Below are 11,101 nucleotides of genomic sequence, written 5' to 3'. Positions count from 1 at the left end.
GTAATCACTAGAATGCAACACAAATTTGATCAGGACATGGAGTAATTACGAAACAACATCAAGATGAGATGTAAACCTTACAAAAACAACATCACAATGAGATATTAACCCTCCATCAACAAATAGCCATACTCTAGCAGGATTAGGCGACCCACCAATCCGAGCAACATATATAGCAACATACAAAATAAGAAGTTGAATCTCACCCTCCAATTCCTCCCAAACCAATTGATGATGTCTGCAAAGCGTTGCACACTATGTGAGAAAGATCAGATGCGAACATTCAACAAATGTCAAATTATAGCTAGTCTTGAAGACCTAACAAGGATGGTTGAGGCAGTTCATCCGACAAGTTGGTCACAAACCCTATAAGCTCAACCATGCCCATAACAATTACCCTTTAAAGCACTATCGCCTCCCCCTGAGGATAAGGAAATGAAATCGTTAGCCTCATTCCATTCTTTCATCTCTAAGTTCGTGCAAGCCTAATTACAAGAAACATTGAGGTGGTCGAACTTTGAGAAGTATAATTGTTCCTCAGGGTCACACATGTCAAGGCTTACCTCACCCAGGCTAATCTATTTTCAAGAGATATTTGGATACATTGTCAATTGTTCTAACCACCTTGAAAGGACTAACTCTCGACTGGTATTATTCGTTACCTCGACACTTAATTGGTTCCTTTGAAACCTTATGGGTCAGGTTAACTACTCGGTTTGCAGACGACATACCCATTGTCATAGACTCAACTTCTCTTAAAAGTGTTATTCAGGGAGATGTCAAGCCACACGAATATATATGACTTGATTTGCCAAGGAATCCATGAGTATCTACGAGTTGCATCTTGTCATGTCCATGCATTCAATGAAGTTAGGACTCTGACCAGGTTCTTTCCTAACTCTTTATATGTCCTCCGGTCAATATGGACATTCTCTGAGCATGGACAACTAGATACATTAGTGTTGAATAAAGCTCAGAGGCGAAAAAGTGAGTTAAAGCTCCAACTAGTGCTCCACCCTCTCATACTCAAACCTTTAAGAAAAGGTGTATCAACAAATTTAAAACATACACGCCTCTTAATGCTAAACGAGATACAATGTTACAGGAAGCCTTCAATCTTGAGCTAGTCCGAGTTCCCTAATTGATGACATCTTATACCTTTGCTAATCCAACCAAAAGGTGCAACTACCATTAGAATCAATGGTACACTACAAAAGAATGCCACAAAGTGCGCGACCTAATCGATGAGCTTATATGGTTTGGGAATTGGGGCATTTTGTTCAAAATGGTCAACCCGGTTGTGATCGAGGACGTAGGGGATGGCGAGGTAGATCAACTTCAGAGGAAGATATCAAGATCGAGGTCGAGGACATTCTCAAGTAGAGGTAGCTACCCCTCCTCAACTTGAATAAGAGCAGAGGGAATAACCTCAATAGAATCCCAATGAAGTTTAAGGGACCATTAACACCATTGTAGAGGGATTCGCTAGGGAGAAAGCTTGAAATCGTCACAAAAAAAAGCATGTTCGGAGTATTAACTCAGTTAGCTCCTTACCTCCCCGATCACTGCCTACAATTACATTTACAAACTACAAGTTTTGCATCAACGACCCCGATCATGATGACCTAGTAACTGTCATTGTCGCTTATTGCCAATTGCCAAGTATGAAAACTCCTAATCGAGCAAGGAAGCTCAATCGATATCCTGTACTGGTTGACTTTCCTGAAACTCGACATTATCGTATCATTAGTTAAGTCCTATCCATCTCCATTAATCAAATCCCAAGTAATCTCATTACAATGTTGCAAAAATAATTCTTAAATAGTTGGAGGGAACAATCAATGTTGGATTTGGTATCCTAGTTGTGTTATTTTAAGTTTAGTAGGTTTTTTTTAATATAATTTTGCAGGATGCAAGTTAGATAGGAAAAGTACAAGTGGTACTTTTCATCTTCTTGGATCGAGCTTGGTACCTTGGCATACCAAAAAGCAGGCTTGTGTAGCACTTTCAATAATTGAAGTAAAGTAGTAAAGTACATTGTTGTAGGGAACTGTTGTGCTCAAGTTCTGTGGTTAAAACAACAATTGCAAAACTATGGTCTTCTACGAGGCAAGGTACCTTTTATGTGTGATAATACTAGTGTTATAAATCTTACTAAAAATTCCATCCTTAAATCATGAGCTAAACAATTGAAATAAGACATCATTTCGTTAGGGATCATATCACTAAGGTAGATTTTGAAATTAATTTCATAAAAACAGTGAATCAATTAGCTTATCTGTTTACAAAACCTTTAGCAAGAGATAGATTTAATTTCTTAAGAACTGGATAGGGAATTTTGGACTATTCAAGTATCATATTACACTCTCAGATTTAGTAAAGTTTCTATTTAGTTGGTTAATGTGTTAAACAATCAATTTAAATTGGTTTCTTTTCAAAACATTTTTTAATTGATTAATTTATCGAATCAATTGATTAAACACTATTGCATGACTTTACCAATATACATGATCAATTGTTTTATTTATTAATCAATTTTTAATCTATTGATTAGTCAATTTAATCACTACAAGAAAATTATTAAATAGAAATCAATTTTAGAAACAAAAAATAATTAGTCACTATATTGATTAGATTAGATACTATTTTAGAGATTTAAAAAATTATTAGTATCTAAAGTAGTTTCTATTATTAATAAAAATTTCTTTGAGTGTGTGAACAATTTGATCTTTTTAACTTTTGATGTGAATGTAATCCTTTAATCCTTCGATTATATCGCCATCATGTTGTGTTTCCTTAAATGCAGTTTGATAAAGGAACTTTAGCTTTGTGGATATTTTCACGTCTTTACCCTTTGGATTTCTTTTTATACTTGTGGTTGTGCGAATGTTGAAGATATATCTGACGAGGCTTGAATCACGTTCTCCACCTCTTCATCAGGTACTTGTTCTTTTGAAAGGTTTCCTTAACCAACTGAATAAGAACGTGGTACTAAATCTTCATTGTATCATATGCTAAATTAGGAGTGTCCTAATAGGAGTTATGAATACTTCTTTGTCATATGGTTACTCTTGGAATTAATTTGTTGCACATGCTTTCTCTAAGCAATGAATGGATGACTCTTTAATACCTAATTTGCACAATTCTCGTTCATCAGTCTTCTTGATTTCTTTAGTCAGATGCTGAGTATGGAAACTTTCGATATTGATTTGTGTGTGTCTTGATGTTTCTAAAGCACATATAGAAACCTTTTGCTAAACTCAACAATCAATATAATCTCAATATTAAAGCATGGTGTTGCTAGAAATAATATCTTACAATATTTTTTAATTATCAAGTCTTTCTATTTTCATATATTAAAAAGTTAGATCATAATTGGATTTAATCTGGTTTTATATTCTTGTGGAATATATTTCAAAAAAAATCTTTATTAATCTCATACTTTGTTTTTCGAAATCTTTCTCATCAAGACTTCAAATTAATCAATAGGTGTACCCGAAATCAATTTGTAATCACTTGGGAAAATATATATTTCTTTCTGAAACATTTAAGCACAATATATTCATGAAAATAGTTGTCTGGGTATCATTTTTGTAAACACATTCTATTCTCAGTTTCAGCTATTCATTTTGATTTAATTTTTTTTCAATAATATCAAAAAGAGTATGGAAAACATATAAAAATCATTTGAATACATATAAAATATAAATATCAAGTTTGGAAACTTTCTTGTCAAATCGTGCATCATCGTTTCTCATATGTATGCTTGATCATTATTTGTCATATGTATGACTTGATCATCGTCTGACTTATTAATGATGTTTTCATCATCTATCAGATGTAACACTTATTATCTTGGTCCATTGAATTCTTTTGTAGACAACGTCTAACGTTAGTATTGATGGCCAAGAGTAGGAGCCATTGTTTGGTGTTTCCAGCTAGTACTTGTTCATCTTGTTAACGCTTGTTACAGTAGTGTTTGACATTGTCTGATACTTTGTGTAACATTATCTTTCACTTTTTGTTGAGTTAATTGTCTAGTATATGTATTGATTACATCGTTTAACGTGTGTCAGTAACTTCTACATTGTATCATTATAGATTTATGTTATCATCAAAACATGCTTGGAGTCTTTTATCATGAGATCTTCTAAGACTCATTGAATCATTTTGAGTCTTAACAAAATGTTTTTATATGAAGTCCTTAAAGACTGTAGTGGATATTTTAATCAATTACATTATTGATTTAATCAATTAATATTACTTAAATCTATAAGTAGTTATGGAATGATATTTAATGTGTTAAAACAAGTTTTTAATAGATTGAAATTTCCCCAAGTCTTTAGAAGGGTCTTTATCAATCTATTTTAACCTATTGAAATAATGATTTAATTCATTATTTTTACTAGAAAGTGAAATCAACAAATTAAAACTAAAGTTTCAATACATTAAAACTAACAAGATAAATTCTATATCTTTCTTTTATAGATCTTTATAAACACGTTTTTTTTGAAGTCTACGAATTAAAAACACATTGCATTTGAGAGAGTTATTCTTCTAAGTCAAAATAGTGTTTTCTTGGAGCATTTTTTATGTGTTTTTTATATCAATATTTTTCGGTTAAGAGGATTTTCACTTGAGTTTTTTAGATTCAGTATGATCTTTCTATAATCATGTGATATTGTTCTTTTGTTTAGTTTTACTTTGTGGTGTTTGATCTTGACTATATAGGTTTGTTGTGGTTCTGTAAGAGAGTGTTACAGGGATTAAAGAACACTCTTGTAGGGTTCAAGAAATGTGTTCTTGGTATATCTTGCTCTTGTAAACAATTGTTACAGTGTTAAGCTTGACTTGTTTAGCTGAGTGTCTGGATGTAATTCTTGTTTAATAGTGAACCAGTATAAAAATTATTGTGTAATCTTCTTTTCCTATTTCTTTATTTCTAAGTTTGAATGTAAATTGTTCTTGTTGCAACTGAGTTTTTTAATCTATTAAATTTTGTATCAAATTCACTTTAATCAATTAATTCTATAACTGATTCAATCTCATTCTTCTTAAGTTCTAAAAAATGTTTTAAAAGTTCAATTCACCCCCTCTTAAACTCAATATGTTTTTCTAAACGAACAAACATTTCCCACAATATAAAAAAACATACAAATATGCACGTAGTACCACATTAAATTAAGATTATGCGTGTATCGTTTGATCATATCAATTTTTATCATATGTAAAAACAAAAGTACACAATACTATATTGTTTAACAAACGAAACACTTGTACCTTACATGATTTGTTGTTAAACAAAGACTACCATCTTACCAACAAAACATGATCATATTTTTCCTAACAAGAACATCTCAAGAGTCACAACGAGTAATTTGCAATGACACTATCTTCCAAGATCTCAATAAATAAAAGTAACATTTGGAAGAAGAAATAACCTTTGCTAAAAATTAATCTAACAACAATACAGAAATAAAAAAGTTCTTTAAGTAAAAAAGATTGCAATCTAACCTAATTGATAACACACTTCAAAGTTTATCAACAATGTAAAAGAGTGAATCTAAACATCATATTTATCTATGCTAACTTTCTTGTAGTTATATTTTGATCACTTTCTCTTATAATTAAGTGTTTTTAACTTGATTTAAAATTTTATTTTAAAGCATTACTTCTATGGATTATTTTGAAAAAAATTAATACATAATTTAACTCTTTTTATAATATTTGACTTTTTTTTTCTTCATAAATGATATTGTAGATGCAGAAAATAAAGAAAATTTTAAGTGGTTTACATGAAAATAATAGAAATAGTAGATTTGAATATATGTAACAACAAATTGACTAAAACATAAATAATTAATTTACCCAATAGAAAAAATATTTAAAAACTAACGTGAAAAAATAAAATTAGGAACCCATAAGTCAAAGTCCCTTAGGTAGTTCAATTAAATAAAACGGAAAAATTTAAGTTAATGAACATTTTGAATTTTCCGATAAAAAATAAGAGTTATTAAGAAACAATTTTGTAACATTGCCACGTAATAGGAAGTGACATCATCATCATGTCTAGAAGAACTGAAACACTGTGGCATCATAAACACCATCATCATCACCAAGTTTCTCAAGAAAAAAAAAATTCAAAAAGAGTCCCGATTTTTGGACAACCCTAAATTTGTTGCTCCACCATACAACTGCCAACGTGGCACAAGAAAATATTATTTTATTTGAATTGTGGGGTTCAGGCAAAATCTGAAATTGAGTGTTTAGGGTGCAGTAGAATGTGAAATTAGGTTTTTAGAAAGGTTGAATTAGGTTTCTTCTCCACGAACTCGTCTTCTCCACCACATCGTCTTCTCCACCAACATCGCCTTCTTTGCAAGGTATTTGTTTGGAGTTCTCTGCAACCTTTATGTGCAACGACGTTCATGGTCATCGTAGGTGCATCTATTTTCAGGGTGGTTTGGCGGTGGTGTCGTCTTCGACATCCTCCTTTGACGGTGGTTGGGTGGCGGTGTCGTCTTGGACATCCTATTTTCATGGTGGTTGGGTGGCGTTCTCCTCTTGGACATCCTGTTTTCAAAGGTAATACATTTATTTTTTTCATTTGTTTATTAAGTGAAACCTTGATGTTGTGTGATTTTTGTTGTTGGGCCATTCTTGTTATTTGTCCTGTGGTGATGCTTGTATGAGCCAAAGCTGATTTTTCACACAGACTGTTAAGATAAATGTATATTTGCATTTGATGTTGGGTTTACTTTGTGGGTCTTTGTGGGTCTGTATTTCACTATTATTGTAGTTTGATTTCATAGTAGCATGTTAGGGTACACAAAGAAAAGGGATTGGTGGAGCAACTCATTTAGAGTTGTCCAAAAATCGAGACCCATTTTTGTGGAGTATGACTTGATGTTTTGTGGAAAATATTGTTGTTGGAAATATGTGTGTTGGTATATAATTAGTGCAGAGTGTTTGTTTAGAATGTTAGGTTGATGATGTACCAAAATTTTTAAGGAAATTTTGTAATGTTGACGTGGATAAGAAAGTTAAAAAGAGAGTGTTAGTGTTTGTGGTAGTGTTAGTGTTGATGTTGGTTGGGGAGGGACACTAGGTGGGGAGAAAGTGGGTTAAATCAGTTTTTTATATAGGCCATCAAAGTATGATAGTGTCAAGTAACCACAATGTTCACTGAATTTAGAGGGTTGTAGTGTGTGGTGACCCTAGTAGGAGTATGTGGTGACCCACATGAGACTTCCTGCACAGACTTAACAAGGGAAGTTTTTCTTGAAATGTGAATTGTGTTCGTGTTGGTTAGGGAGTGACAGGAGGTGGGGAGAAAGTGGATTAAATGAGTTATTTAGAGGCTCTGAGAGTAGGACCCTGTGAATTAATCCCAAAATTTAGTAAAGTTAGAGACTGATAGTATGTGGTGACCCTTTAGGGAATATGTGGTGACCCACTTCTTACTTCCTGCACAAACCCAGTGAAACTTGTTATGGAAATATGAAGTGAATGTTCATGTTTGTTGGGATGGGCATGATGTGGGGAGAAAGTGTGTTAGATCAAGACTTTAGAGGGCATGAGTGTAAGGCAGTGGCAAGTGAGCAGAAATCAAGTCAACTTAGACGGTTGCAGTATGTGGTGATCCACATTACAGTTCCTGCACAAACCTAACAGGGGAACTTTTTCTTGAAATCTCAATTGTGTTCGTGTTGGTTAGGGAGGGACACGAGGTGGGGAGAAAGTGGATTAAATGAGTTATTTAGAGGGTTTAAGGTTTAGGGTTTAGGGTTTAGAGGGTGTGAGAGTAGGACCCTGTGAATTAACCCCAAAATTTAGTAAAGTTAGAGACTGACAGTATGTGGTGACCCTTCAGGGAATATGTGGTGACCCACCTCTTACTTCCTGCACAAACCCAGTGAAACTTGTTATGGAAATATGAAGTGAGTGTTCATGTTTGTTGGGATGAGCATGATGTGGGGAAACTTTTTCTGAAAATGGGAAGTGAGTGTTCATGTTGGTTATAGTGGGGCATGAGCTGGGGACAAAGTAGTTTAATTGAAGTGTTTAGAGGCCATGAGTGTAGAGTAGTGTGAAGTGGGCACAAAATTCACTTAACTAAGAGAATATAATGAAATGGTGACCCTATAGGGAATATGTGGTGATCCACACTTTAGTTCCTGCACATACCCAGGGAAACTTTTTCTGGAAATGGGAAGTGAGTGTTCGTGTTGGTTGTAATGGGGTATGAGCTGGGGACAAAGTGGTTTAATTGAGGTATTTAGAGGCCATGAGTTTAGAGCACTATGAAGTGGGCACAAAATTCACTCAACTAAGAATATCATCAAATGGTGACCCTATAGGGAATATGTGGTGACCCACATTACACTTTGTGCACAACCCCAGTGAAAATTTTTCCTAGATATGGGAAGTGAGTGTCCGTGTTGGTGAAGGGTGGGCCATGAGGTGGAGAGAAAGTGGGTTAAATGGGTTCTTTAGAACCCATGAGTGTAGGAAAGTGCAAACTAACCACAAAATTCACTCAACTTAGACAGTTGTAGAATGTGGTGACCCTAGAGGGAATATGTGGTGACCCACATTATAGTTCTATGACAGAGGCAGGGTAATTTCATCTTAAAATGTTAGGTTTTTTGTGTTATTAGTTAGTGTGGGGTGGGGAATAATGTAAGGTTTTTGCCCTTCATATGTTCCTTGTGTTGACCCAAAGTCAGTTTATTGCAAAAGCACATTTACAGAATACATTAACTATGGATTATTTGATTTTTTAAAAATTGATGTTCTTTGATTATTGTTTGGTTTTGAATAACGTATTCAATGTTGCTTTTTTTTATGTTTTGTAGGATATAATGACAAGTGAAGAAAGTAGTCATGCAAAATCTTTTGTGGATGATAAAGTTTGATTTCAAATATGCTTAATTTTGTTGGGCATATGATGACTTCACATTCTTAGTAAAGTGTACACACTTTTATAAATGCAGGTCTTTAGGCATTATTGCAGGCCTAAATTTTTGGGAAGTTTGAACAAAACCTTAAGTGATAAAGAAAAGTTTATTATTCAGTCAACCCCCTTTGGTTGGCTAATTGTGTTGGATGGGAACCTGAAATTGAGTCGCTGCCTTTTAAGGGAGTTATGTACTAGGTGGGTGGAGAGAAGTCATGGTTTTGTAGTCAGCTCTAGAGCTGTCTCATTTACTTTGTTAGATGTTTGTTTAGGTATAGGTCTTAGAGTTGTGGGAGACAAATTTGACTTACAAAAAACAATTGTAAGAGTATGAGTTTTTTTCAAAAGTAGTCATGTATCTATCAAAATGATTTATGATGAAATTGTTAAACGTCGCAACGAATGTTCCATACATGACTTTTGCAGGCTGTATATCTTGTTACGAATGTCAGAGTTTTTATTTCCAAGTAGAATGGGTTTAGTTTCTGGTGGGTTGTTTAGGGTTGTGGATGATCTAGGCGAATTGGGTAGGTTTAATTGGGGAGGTTTAGTTTATGACTTTTTGGTTCAGAGTTTGTGTTCAACTTCAATGTGTATAAGGAGGAAAACTAATGCTACATATATCCATGTTCGTGGTTGTGTGTACTTGATGCAGGTAATTTAAAATATTTACTTCGTATGTGTTTTGACTTCCCATACAAATTGTGGTTACTGGCATTAATTTGACATTAATTGTGTAGATATGGGCTCTTGAACATTTGTTCTTTTATAAGCGACAAATGCCGAGGATTGGAAATAGATATCCTTGTATCACACATTGGATGGATGTTAGGCTGGGTGACATTGAAATTGCATCTGGACTGCAACAGAATGTGGTGTGTAGAGTACATTAAATTTTTTTATTTAATGTACAATACTTAGTTTTATTTATTTATTTATTTATTTATGTTGGTATTTGTTGTCTGCCTGAACAGGTTATTGTGGACTTATCTGCGTCCAATGAAGAGTTGCAAAAAGAATTCTTTGTACAAGCATTTGAGATAGTTCGACGTGGATTTACAAGTGACATGTAAAAAAAAAAAGGACTATGGTAAAATGAAGGTGAAAGTAGTTGATATGCTTCGCCAAGCAAAGGAACAACAAGTTGTCATCAGCAATTTGGAGAAGGAGTTGAAAGAGTTACAAGAATTTGTAAGTGCACGTGCAAAATCTTTTGTGCGTGATAGTCCTTCTGTAGATGATGACGAACATCTGCAGATGTCTTGCATTGATGATAAAGACGAACTCGATGAGCAAGGCATACTTGAACGGCAAGGCTTACCAGAAGAGCAAGGTCTGCCCGATGAGCAAGGCTTACCCGAAGAGCAACATGTACCTGAACAACAAGACGTACTCGAAGACCAAGATGTACCCCAAGAGCAAGACGTACCCGAAGACCAAGATGGGGGAGAAGAAAAAAGTAACATATTCACCCGAGTGAAGCATAGAGCAAGGAAACGTGTGAAGTCGGTTGTGATGAAATCACCATTGACTAGGTATGGAAGGGGAAAAAATGATTTTGTTAGTCATAATTGAAAGGGATCGTACATGACGAGTTTAGTACTTAAGTATGTTTATTACGAAGTAGTTGTTAGAAATGATACATGTTTATTTCATTGGGTGTAATGTGGTTAGAGAATTTAAGACATGTATTTAGCAACTGCGTTGTAATTTTAGTAACTCTAATTTGGTTGGACTTTTTGAAGTTTTATTTAATTTTAATTGTCTTCCATTTATGTGATTGAAGTGAACATATTTTTTAAATTTGAATGTATGGCAGTGTTAACACACATAAACTAAGTTCATAGAAGCTAAGAAGGACGAGTAACCAAAAAATTCACTTAACACATGTAATAAGCATTGTTCAAACATGTGCTTATAAATTATAAATACAATTTTGTATCCTCAACTATACAATAATAGTCTTCATTGTGCATGTAGCCATGTTTGTAAGATGTGGAAGTTTAAACCATCCTTGAACGTCGGATTCTATCTTCCTTCATCTTATTCAATAACTCCAATTGCTTTGCATCTGAATATATTTTGGATATTGAAATGTGAATTAGAATATTGGATATAGGACATTTTTTTTAAGTATAGACA

Source organism: Phaseolus vulgaris, chromosome 11 (genome assembly GCF_051622355.1).
Source record: "Phaseolus vulgaris cultivar YP4 chromosome 11, ASM5162235v1, whole genome shotgun sequence".
Taxonomy (NCBI): domain Eukaryota; kingdom Viridiplantae; phylum Streptophyta; class Magnoliopsida; order Fabales; family Fabaceae; genus Phaseolus; species Phaseolus vulgaris.
Note: the sequence above shows the minus strand (reverse complement) of the source record.